The sequence below is a fragment of the Tupaia chinensis genome, unplaced genomic scaffold (assembly GCF_000334495.1).
Source record: "Tupaia chinensis unplaced genomic scaffold, TupChi_1.0 Scaffold000597_1, whole genome shotgun sequence".
NCBI classification, from domain to species: Eukaryota; Metazoa; Chordata; class Mammalia; order Scandentia; family Tupaiidae; genus Tupaia; species Tupaia belangeri.
Window position 1 is genome coordinate 5099657 of NW_006160114.1, and position 12735 is coordinate 5112391.

The window sequence follows — 12735 nt, forward strand, 5'->3', positions numbered from 1 at the left end:
AATATAGAGTATGGAAGGAGAAGCAGATGCTTTGGCTTTCAGAACCAGAACAGAGTGGAAAGGCAGAGTTGAAGGAGGACCTGGTCCCAGCTCACCTATAAAGCCTCCTGCCAAGCCTGGGGTATGTGAGGAGGAGCTGCCTCAGCCTTCAGAACTGGTGAGTGGAGCTTCCTTCCTGGTTCTGACACCACTCTACCCTTCACTTTTCCAGGAGTAGAGGGAAAGTACTGCCACTTGGTCTCAGCTCCCTACAAAGCCTCCTGCTAAGCCCAGGGTATGGGAAGAGTGGCTGCCTCAGCCTTCAGAATGGGAGAAGAGGTGAGAAGCAGAGGTGAAGTAAGGCCACCTGGTCCCAGCTCACCTACAAAACTCCTGTCCAGCCTAGGGTGTGGTAGAAGCAGCTGCCTCAGCCACATGCCAGGCATAATACGGCATGTAATTTTACATACCACCATAAATTCTAGTTTCTCTGCTCAGTCCTCAGCTATGCAGGGACCAGATAATTTAGGTTAGGTTATAGCTGAGCCAAAAATATCTGAACATGGTGAAGGGACAGAAATTCTCTCCCCATGTTCACTCCAGTAGGAAAACACAGAAATCCTTTGTAAATATAAGAGAAGTGAATTTATAACTACAAATGTATAGAAATCACAGGATAGCCTCAAGAAATATTTTTAAAAATCCGGAAGGAATAAAATAACTTCATATCAATAATGGACAAAACACAAGAAATTACAGAAATATCAGAAAAAGAATGCAGAATAGTCATCATAACTAAACTCAATGAAATATGAGATAAAACAGATAACTAATTTCAGGAGTTGAAAAGGTTATTCCATGAATTGGAGGAGAAACTCCGTAAAGATAAAGATATTCTAAAAAAGAATCAAACAGAACTTTTGGAGTTAAAAAATACAATGCAGGAAATGAAAACCTCCCTTGACAGTATTAACAAAAGATTAGACCATGCAGAAGAAAGAATCTCTGACCCTGAAGACAAAGTTTCCAACATAGTCCAAGCAACTGAGAAAAATGTAAAAATAAGCACTAAAGGAGCCAGCAGGTAGCAAGGTTGTTAAGGTGCTGGTCTCCCACATGGTAGACCATGGTTCCAAGTCCCGGACCTGGCAACTTGCTCTCTCACTTTCTCTCTCTCTCCCGAGCCCCTTCTTGTGTGCATGCATGTGCCCTACAGCAAACAAATAATAATAATAATAATAATAATAATTCTTTTTAAAAAACACTAAAAATAGGAAAAATATGGGAAATGCTAGACGCCATCAGGCAGCTGAGTATTTACTTTACAGGTGTTCCAGAAAGTGAAGAGTTGAGTAAAGGCTTAGAAAAATCTCTTTCATGATATATTATTGAAAATGTTCCTAACTTAGAGAGTCATATGGAAATCCAAACCCAGTAAGTACAAAGAACACCACATAGATTTAACAAAAACAGATCCAAGACACATCAGAGCCAAGCTCATAAAAGGGAAAAAAAAAAAAAGACAATATTCTAAAACTGACAAGAAAGAAACGCCAAGTTACTCACAAAGTTTACCTCATTAGACCAACAGCAGACCTTTCAACTGAAACAAAGTAGGTAAGAAAAAAAGAAGAGATATTTAAAACTCTAAAAGAAAAAGAATTTCATCCAAGATTACTATACCTTGCAAGATTATCCTTCAAATGGGAGGGAGAAATAAAATTGATCCCAGATAAACAAAAGGTGAAATAATTCATCAAAAGTAGGTGAGCCCTTAGGGAAATTCTATACCTGGAAAACTAGAGAGAGATAAATAGAACACAAAATAAGTAGGAAAAAAAAAAGTAAATGGGGACCAGCAGTTAGTGTAATGGCTATGTTGCTGGACTCCCACATAGTCGACCGCGGTTCGTGTCCTGGACCCGGTGGCTTAAAACTCACACCGGGCGTGTGTGCATGTGTGCCCAAGATCCCGAGAAGAGAATGGAGGAGAAGGGATTGCAGCGTGGCCTTCCCCCTGGGGGGTGATTTCTTGCTTTCTGTCTCTCTGTCTGGCGAGTGCACGCGCCCTATAGCAAAAACCTCTCAAAAAACAAACAAACAAACAAAAAAGTAAATGACACGGCTAAGTCAGCATATATTGATAGAAACCTTGAATGTTAATAGATTAAATTCTCCAACTGAAAGACATAGATTGGCTCAATGAATGAAACTAGAACCCTCTACATATTGTTTATAAGAAACACACTTCATTGACAAAGATATACATAGACTGAAAGTGAAGGGCTGGAAAAAATTGTTTCATGCAAACAGATATGAAAAGGAGAGTTGTGATATTGATATCAGATATAATAGACTTCAAGATAAAAAGCACAAGAAGAGACAAAGAAGGACACTATGGTTATAAAGGAATTAACTGATCAAGAAAATATAACAATCATTAATATTTATGCACTTAATGCCAGGGCACCAAAATATGTAAAAGATATTATAGATCTAAAGGTAGATATGGATTGCAGCATACTACTTGCTGGAGATTTCAACACCCCACTGTCATTACTGAACAGGTCCTATAGACAAAAAAATTAACAGAGACACAGGAACTAATTGGTATCATAAACCAAAAGGATCTGACAGACATACATAGAGTATTCTCTCCACCAACTACAGAACATATTTTTTTCTCATCTCCACAAGGTAGATGTCTAAAAACTGACCACTTAATATGCATAAAACAAGCCTATGTAAATTTGAAACTATAGAAACCATGCCCAGTATCTTCTCTGATCACAATGGAATTAAACTAAAAACAATCACATAAAGAGTCCTCAAAAATACATAAACACTTGGAAATTAAACCACCTACTCCTGAATGACTTTTAAACTATTTAATAAATTAAGACTGAAATAAAAGATTCACCGCAACCAACAATAATTAAAATACCATGCTCCATAACCTTTTGGACACAGCAAAAGCAGTTTTAAGAGGCAAGATTATAGCCATTAATGTTCACCAAAAATCCAGAAAGGTGGTAAATAATTATATTGCATCTTAAGGAACTAGAAAAACAACTACAAAATAAGCCCCCCAAAATAAAGGAAGAAAATAAGTAGTAAATATTAAGGCCGAAATAAATGAATTGTATTTTAAAAACTCAACAAAACAAAAGCCTAGTTTTTTGAGAAGATAAATTTGACAACCATTATCTAAACTAATCAAGAAAAACAGAAAAAGGAACCAGATGGATAAAATCAGTAATGAAGCTGGAAGTTTTACAACAAATACATCAGAAATACAAAAAATTATGAGGGAATACTATGAGTAACTATATATCAACAAACTAGAAAACCTAGATGAGATGTGGATAAGTATGAGTTATTTATGCTGAATGAGGGTGAGACAGAAAACCTGAATTGATTAGTAATGACTGATGAGATTGAATCAGTTATAATCTCCCAAAACAAAGAAATGCTCAGGTCTAGGTGGCTTCACTTTTGAATTCTACAGAAGATTTAAAGAGCTAACTCCAATTCTTCTCAAACTATTTCTAAAGATTCAAAAGGAAGTAATCCTCCCGAACTCATTATTAAGCCTCCATTACCTTGATCTCAAAACCAAGGATATAACGAAAAAAAGAAAACTACAGACCACTGTAGAAAACTGCAGTATTCAATCCCTAACGAATACTAATGCAAAAATTTTCAACAAGGGATTTGCAAACTGAATCCAACAGTACATTAAGAATATTATACACCATGATCAGGTAGGCTTTAGTGCAGGGATGCAAGGATGGTTCAATATACACAAAGCAATAAATGTACAATATCACATTAACAGAGAGAAAATAGTCATACGATCATATCTACAGAGGCACAAAAAGCACCTGGTAAAGTACTACATCCCTTTAGGATTAAGATTATTAGCAAAATGGGGTAAAAGGATATCTTTTTCTTTTTTTCTGAGTGATTTTTGCTATAGGGTGCATGCACTCACCAAACAGACATAGAGAGACAGAAAGCGAGAAATCATCCCCTGGGGAGATGGCCATGCTGTAATCCCTTCTCCTTCATTCTCCTCTTGGGATTTTGGGCACACACACACATTCACCTGGTGTGAGTTTTAAGCTGCCAGGTCTGGAACTCACACTGTAGTCGACCACATGGGAGTCAAGTGACGTAACCACCAAGCCATCTGCTGGTCCTGGAAGGGATATTCTTCAACATTAAAAAAGCCATATTTGATAGACCCAATGTGAGCATCATACTGAATGATAGAAACCCTCTTAAACTGTTTGTGTGTGTACATGTGTGTGTGTATACACATACACACACATTTGTATAGTCTGTAAAAACCTTTTCACTGAAAACTGAAACAAGACAAGGCTGCCCACTATCTCCATTCCTTTCCAACATAGTGCTAGAAGTCCTCACAAATGCAATCAGACAAGACAAGAAAGAAAACTAAAAGTCATACAGATAGAAAAAGAAGTTAAACTGTCCCTACTTGCAGATATTATATACATAGAAAATTCAAAGGAATACACACACACACACACACACACACAAATGAACTTACAGCATTTTTATGTGAATTCAGTAAATTAGCAGGATACAAAGTCAATGTACAAAAATCTACAGCATTTTTATACACCAACAATGAAACCTCTAAGACAGAACTGAAGAAAGCCATCACATTAATGACAGCCACAAAACAAATAAGAGGGAACCAGCAGTGAGCGTAATGGCTATGTCACTGGGCTCCCACGTAGTCGACCGCAGTTTGTGTCCCAGACCCGGTGGCTTAAAACTCACGCTGGGCGCGTGTGCGTGCGTGCTCAAGATCCCGAGAAGAGAATGGAGGAAAAGGGATTGTGGTGTGACCATCCCCCCTGGGGGGTGATTCCTCGCTTTCTGTCTCTATGTCTCTCTCTGTCTGGCGAGCGCACGTGCCCTATAGCGAAAACCTCTCAAAAACAAAAACAAAAACAAAATAAGAGACTGAGGAATAAACCTAACCAAAGACATGAAACACCTCTACAAGGAAAACCCTAAAAAAAACTGAAAGAAGAAATTGAATATGATACTAAAAAGAAGAAAGGTCATCCTGTGTTCTTAGATCAGAAGAATCAACATAATCAAAATGTTGGTCCTACCCAAATTAATTTACTTACTTAGTGTGATTCCAAGCCAATTACCTGAGACATTCACAGAAACAGAAAAAAAAAAAAGTATAAAATTTGTCTGGAATAATAAAAGATATCATATCACCAAGGCAATATTGTATCAACACAATAAAATAGGAGGTATCTCATTACCAAATTTCGAAATGGGGGAACCAGCAGTTAGCGTAATGGCTATGTCGCTGTATTCCCACATAGTCGACCGCGGTTCGCGTCCCGGACCCGGTGGCTTAAAATTCACGCTGGGCGCGTGTGTGTGCATGCCCAAGATCCCGAGAGGAGAAGGGAGAAGGGATTGCGGCGTGACCATCCCCTCTGGGGGGTGATTTCTAGCTTTCTGTCTCTATGTCTCTCTCTCTCTGTCTGGCGAGCACACGCGCCCTATAGCGAAAACCTCTCCAAAAAAAAAAAAAAAGCCCAAAATGGTATGGTGCTGGCACAAAAGCAGACACATCAATGGAACAGAATAGAGAATCCAAAAGTAAACCCTAAATCATATAGCCAATTGATCTTCGACAAAGGGTATCAGACAATGCAGTGGAGCAAAGAAAAAAAAAAACCAACCAGTCTTTTCAGCAAATGGTGCTGGAAGAACTGGATATCCACCTGCACAAAAATGAAACTGAACTCTTATCTCTCACCATTAACAAGAGTCAACTCAAAATAGATAAAAAATTTAAATATAAAGCTTAGAACTATAAAACTACTAGTAGAAAATGGGAAACTTTTGAACATATTGCAGTACGCAAAGATTTCTTAAATAAGACCCCCTGAAGTATAGGCAATAGTTATATATAATAGACCCAAAATAGACAAGTGGGGTCATATTAAGCTAAAATGTTTCCTCACAGCAAAGGGAACAATAGAGTGAAAATGACAACCCTATGAATTGAAGGAAGTATTTGCAAATTATTCCTCAGAGAAGAGATTCATACCTAGAATATATACAAAACTCAAGCAGCTTGCTCATAAAAAAAAAAAAATCCAATTTGAAAATGGGCCAATGAATTGAATAGACAACTCTCCAAGGAAGACTTATAATAACCCAAGAGGCATATTAAAAAATGTTCAAAGTCTCTTGTCATAAGGGAAATGCTAATTAAAACCACAATGAGATACATTTAACCTCAAAATGGCTAGGATCAAAAAAATAAAGGACAACAAGTGTTGGTGAGGCCATGGTGTTAAGGGAACCCTCTTAACGCTCTTGGTGTACTTTTGTTTTGGTATACTCTGGAAATAGTTCACTCTAGTGTTTTTCCGTTCCTTTATTTGGTATCAAAAGAGAACATTGCCTAAAATAAAGGACTGAAAAGTGTGTATAATGTTCACAATGTTTTGTGAAATTGCAGTTTATCATTGGTTTGTATCTGCAAGTTATTATATTCTTTTTTGCTATATACAACTTATAAAAAATAAATGCATAGGGAAAAAAAGCCAAAAACTGAAAGAAAAATATTCACAACATACACTTTTGACAAAAAAAAAATGTGTGCATAATATTTGAATAACTCCTACAACTAAATCTTAAACAAACCATTCAGTTTAAAAATGAGCAAAAGATGAGGCTGGATAGTGACACAGTGGTTAAACATTATACTCCATGACGTTGACCCACATGAGAACATTCTGGATTCATGTCTAGAGGCCTCCTTATACACACCAAGTATGAGCATGCCCATGATCCAGGGCTGACTGAAGCTAGGGTGTATTGTGGTGTCAAGCCCCTCTTGAGGTTGCTGTCTCTCCATTTCTCTCACTGTCTCTTTTATATTAGACCATCAGGAAAGTGATGCCATATTTTTCTGGTTTTCTACACGAAAACGAGTCATGACTTTTCTGACAACATAATATAATAAATAACTTTAAAAATAAAAATAGAAAGGGTAAAAGTTATGAACAGACATTTCACAGTAACATCATGTATACCTACTCAAATGGCAAAAATTAAAGACTGAAAATACTAAATGTTGGCATTTGACAGAAAGATTTGTCCTTTTAAACTAGAAGGAAGGTGTAAGTAGATTACATAGTGAGAATATGACAGAATTCTTGGCTTATGCTCATGATTCTTTCCTTCAGAGACAGAAAAATAACTAGAGAAAAGGAATTGGTGGGCTGATCGATGTGGAGAGCCAATGTGGGTGTGAGATCACATTGACACATCAGTTATGAAGTGGTGGGGGAAAAATATAGAAAAGATAAATACATGAATTCATCCATGGTTTGGGTTTTGCTAGGCAAGTGCTAGAAATCCAGGACAAGAGTTGAGGATATTGCAGAGTGATTTAACTGCCACTATTGGGACAAGCCGATGGCATAATGCATACATGCTAGACTCCCATGTCATTCACTGTGGTTCGAGTCCCAGACCTGGCGGCTTGAAATTCACACCAGGTGTGTGTACATGCCCAAAATCCTGAGAGGAGAAAGGCAGAGAAGGGATTGCACTGTGGCAATCCACCCTAGGAGGAGATTTTTCTTTCTCTCTGTCTCTCTAGTGAGTGCACATGCCCTGTAGGAAAAAAAAATTAAAAAAAGAATAAATGTCCCTATTTTTGAATACATATACACATATACACACATGTGTGTAAACTGTTACGATCTATGTTAGTGTTAACAGTACAATGGTGCCAAAACAAAGTGATCCCTCAATTGATGGTTAGTTGTAGTAGGTAATAGGGAAGATTGGAACATAGAGAAAAATTAGACATCTAAATGGAATGTAGCTAAAGGTGAAATATCTAATGATGAAATATGTTTATCTTATTCTACACATTCATTTTAAGACCTAAAAGTTGTTTTTCTCTGTCTTCCCAATTAGCCTCTTTCCAGATTTACCAAAGCTTTAGCTCTAACTTGTTTTTTCTGGACATCTTGCCTCTTCCTCGCCCTACCCTGACCAGTATTTAATGCTATTGCAATGTGACCCAAACCTCCCCTTTGGCTTTTACACAAATGCCAAGGCACTCTGCAAGCCACAGTAGCTTACTACACCTCCTACCAAGACTATCAAAAGGATTTTTTTAGCAAATAATAGTAAAACGTCCTTATTAGGCTACTGGACAAGCTTTCTTGCATTCCCTGTTCCACAGCTCTCTCTCTCAATATGTTCTTAAAGGTCTCTATTGTTTTCTCTCTGGCTTTATAGGCCACAGACTACAGGGAGCTCTGAAATTCAAAGATAAAGTGTTTTCTAAGGGTAAAGAAATTTTCTGGAAGAACTGAGCACTTTGCACAGCTGACACTTTTAAAATTAGTCTAAAATTAAAACAGGGTGGATACAGATTCACGCGATTTTATTTTTGCAACATACTTGATTATTCTTCACTGCATCTAAAAACAAAACAAAGCCAATGCTGACAACTACTGTGGTTCATTTATGGTAACTAGTTCATTTACTTCTATCTTGTTAAAGTGAAAAAGGTCAGTTTGCCTTTGCAACACACCGGCACAGGCAGCCCTTCTTTGGCTAACAAAATTTAATAAAGACCAAGGCCACAGCACGAGGTAAAGAATACAGTTTATTCTGGCAAAAATAAGAGTTAAAACAACTCCTTAAGAAAATCACTTGCTAAAAAGCTGGAAGACATGCTTCCTCAAATAATTTTAAAATACGTATAGTTCTACAAGAATAATCTATTTGCATGCGTGACATCTGCAATCTCTGTGATATCCTCTCTTCCTCAGAACAGATGCTTAAAGGCAGACGGGGGACCAAGCCGGACCAAGACAGTTTAGGAAGATCTGGAGTGAAAAGCGCGGTCCACCGCAGCACTGGGACCCCACCCAGCACGCATCTGGGTCGCTTCAAAGTAAGAGGAAAATACAGCTCGAGTTTTTACCTCACATACCATTAACTTTCCACAAAGATTTCCAGAAACCTGACTCACAGCCAGAAACCCAAGCACCGTGGGGGCTGGGAGGAGGGGGAAAAAAAAAAAACCTATTACGTCACCATTTCCGCAAGGCCAGCAAACGCTCAAAGATGGAGAAAAACGCGTACGCGGGCGACGCCTACGTCGCCCTACTGCGCAGGCGCAAAACAAGGCCCCGCCCCACCTCTCGCGCTCCCGCCAAGACAAGGCGCGCGCACCAAAATCCAGCGCCCACAGGCGTCGCCTGGGGCTTCCGCCCGAGGCCCGACGGTCGCTGTTCGGTTCCGGTTCTAGTCCCGCCCTCGCGCGGGAACTCTCAATATCCGGGACGAGCGGCTGCTACCAGCACGCATTTCCGGCAGCGGGCGCAAAAGAAAAGTTCCGGTGACGCCTCTTCCCGTCTCCCCAGAGACCCAGGTTCTGGCTCTCGGTGCGGTAGCGCCATCTGGTGGTCTCTCGCCGTCTGCGGAGGGAGAGCGCGCCTTTCTCTCGGAACCTTCCAGAGAAACCGCGGTCCCGGCTTTCCGTTCTCCCTCTCCTGAGGGGGCGGGACCCGAGTCTCCGCCCCTTCGAGTTCCCGCGCGGAAGGGACTTGGTGGTGACGCCGCAGCGGGAGCTGTACAAAGCCAGTATAGAGAGGAAAGTGTGTCTGTTCACTAGTGTTAAGCTCCGACAAAAAGTTATTTTCTGTACTTTATGCCTTGTCTTTGGGCCCTGCCATCCTCTTCTGGGTTGAGATCCTTCTTTCTCGCTTGGAGAAGGTGCCACAGGCATTTGGCTTAGACTGACTTCTGCCTTAAAAGCATTTTTGTTTCTTTTCACTTCTTAAACTGGTAGTATAAATAAGTCCAGGGTAGGAGTTATGAGTCCATGAAAAAGAATTAAACGGATAATTCCTTTTAAAAGAGGCTAGGGGAATTTCAGACCTGTGACCTAATAGGATGAATGTGCATTTGTTTGCATGTCATAGTTCTCATAGATGTTCAAAGAGGGAAAGTAATTCCTAAGCGTTAGTAAAGTCAACATTAAATGTCTACTAATAATGGATTCTTGCCTGTAAGCCTGGAAGTTATTGAAGGTTTGTAGTCCTCACAAGAGGGGATATGAGAAAGTTAATGGAAAATGGAAGTAAAGTGCAAGTGGTTTTTTTGGTGTAAACATTTTGAAATCCATGCCTTTTTTTTTTTTTTTGACTCATTTTCCATGAAATTTTTGGAAGACCTTATTATTTTCAATGTTTCATTAGAATGGTGCGTTGAATATCAGAACATAGTGAAATTTCCTTAGAATTCAGATTTTGGCACTTAGCAATTTGACTGCACTGTTGGGCATTTTTACTATACAGCAGTTCTCAAACTTGAGCATTCATTAGAATTCTCTCAAAGGCTTGTTAAAAGTTTATTGGGCCTCAACTCCTGAGTTTATAGCTGGGATGGGAGGACGGGGTGTGAGGGTAGTAATTATGGTCTGGTAAGATTTTAGGTGATGAGAGTGCTATTGTAATACTAGTACCCCACATAGAATAATTAAGTTCAAGCATTATTGCTTTGTCAATAATACTGTTTCCTATTACAGAAGAGATGGTACCAGTTACAAACATTGGGACACTAAAATCAGACCTTTGGACCTCATGACTAGGAAGTAGTAAATTAAGTCCTAGAACAGGAAAGGTGTATAAAAATGAATATTCACATATTAAAGCCACTAGTTTATATAAATGTGTATACACTTATGATAGATGGTGCTGTAACACCAGGTATACTAAAGATTTTAATTACTGTAATTTCTGTTTTAGCATTACCTGTTAACAATTGGTATATCAGAAATGACTAGAATTAAGGACAAAATTGTCTCAATAAACATGAAGATGGAGGTTTTTCAATCTCTTTTTGCATGTCATCAGAGCCCCTTGTTATACAGAATCCCCTCTCCCATCATGCCATTTATTAATGTATAGTAATGTTTTCATTTGTAGAAATAACAATATGAAAACCTGATTATCTCATCTTTCAGAAAACTTGTTCTCTACTTAATTCTGTCAAGGTCTGACTATACCACTATTGACCCTGACACAGTGAATAAAGTGTACTGTGTAACATAACTTTTCCCTTGATTTAAAAGAAACACAATTATTGTTAGTTTGGTTTATTATGTTCATAGTAAAATTATTTCTAAAACTATTCTAAATAATTGTGATTCTTCCCTTTATTACAATTTTAGAATTCTGTGATATTTTTACATCCATGTATTGTTTTACAACTATAGGTGGTACAATTCGACTGTTATTTTCTATATCTTTATATATATATATACACACACACACACACACACACACACACATATGTATATATATACACACACATTTATATATACACATGTATGTGTGACTGTATATATTTTATTTAGCATTATTTTATTCATTGGACTTCAATAGTTCTTTTTTTTTTTCCTTTTTCTCTCTAACCTAAATGAGCCTCCACCAAAAAAAAAAAAAAAAAAAGAAAAGATTGAGAACAACTGTCTTAAAGCACTGATATTGTCTGAAGCTGCTAAGTACCTTGTATTTGAGTAATTATTCCTTAACCTAAACAAAGGAAAGAAAGAAGCATGTTTTGTTCTTTCTTTTAAATTCACCTCTTAGTGAATTCACTAATGAAGAGGGGAGGTGTGATATAAAGCACAACTACTCATTAGTAATACGACTTGCTGTATTTTGAAAACATTAAATAACCTCATTTTATATACTAAAAGTAATTAGTAATATATGATGTTTTTTTTATTTTAATGTTTATTTTAATTAACATTATCATTTATTCTAATTTTGTCAACAAGAATTATCTGAGAAACTGAGGGTGGAGACCAGTGTTTTAAAACTGAACAAGTTTTTCAGAATATGCTAGTACATGTTAAAGTCTGAGAACCACTAAACCTATGGAAGTTTAGAGAAATAAAAGCTTCCTAGTATGAAGAAATTAACTATGGTGCTGAAAAGGAAAAAATCAAATATACCAAAAGATATCAAATATCAAATATCAAAAAAGATACCTCTACCTCAGAAAAAAATGTAAAGTTATTAAACATTGTGAAACTGTGTAATGAAGGCACTATGCTAGACTCTTGAGAATAGAAACACAGCTTTCACTGAATTTATGATCTAACGGATTTATGTAGTGTTGCTAAGCTTATACTTAAATTCACAGCTAGATTTTTATTATTCTGTAAGATAAGTTAATTTTTTTTAAATAAAAAGTGAAAAAGAAAGCAAAAGAAAGACTGCTTTGAAAAATAAAAAGCAGTACTAAAAATGCATTATAAAATAAGGAAAAAGTAAAGAACAGGAACCACAAAATAGTAAAGATAGAAAATCCCAGTAAGAAATGTAGAAATAATAAAGGAGTTATAACATGTAGAAAAAAAGCATGCTAAATATATATTTAAACTTATCACTACCAAATTTGAAAATTCTTAGGTGGTTGATTTCTGGAAAAATTAAAGCTATCTAAACATATTTAGATATCTAAAAATATTTAATAATATTCCTATCAATAGCAGAAAATTCTCAAAATTTGCATCCTCCCAATGGCTCCAGTTTTAAAATAGTACTGGTTGACATTTTTGAGTCCTCAAATAGAATAAATAGCTCAATATACAGGACATAGAGAGAAATATAGAAAATTATCTAGTTCATGATACTAAGC

General features: G+C 37.3%; 1 protein-coding gene across 1 annotated transcript in view; it reads right to left on the reverse strand.

Moving 5' to 3' along the window:
- STARD13 (StAR related lipid transfer domain containing 13) overlaps window positions 1–9184 on the reverse strand; it is a gene marked incomplete at its 3' end in the record, with an annotated part of 454133 nt that extends 444949 nt beyond the window's left edge. The window contains 1 exon segment of the mRNA XM_014591552.2: window positions 9014–9184.
- Between the last annotated feature and the right edge of the window lie 3551 nt (window positions 9185–12735).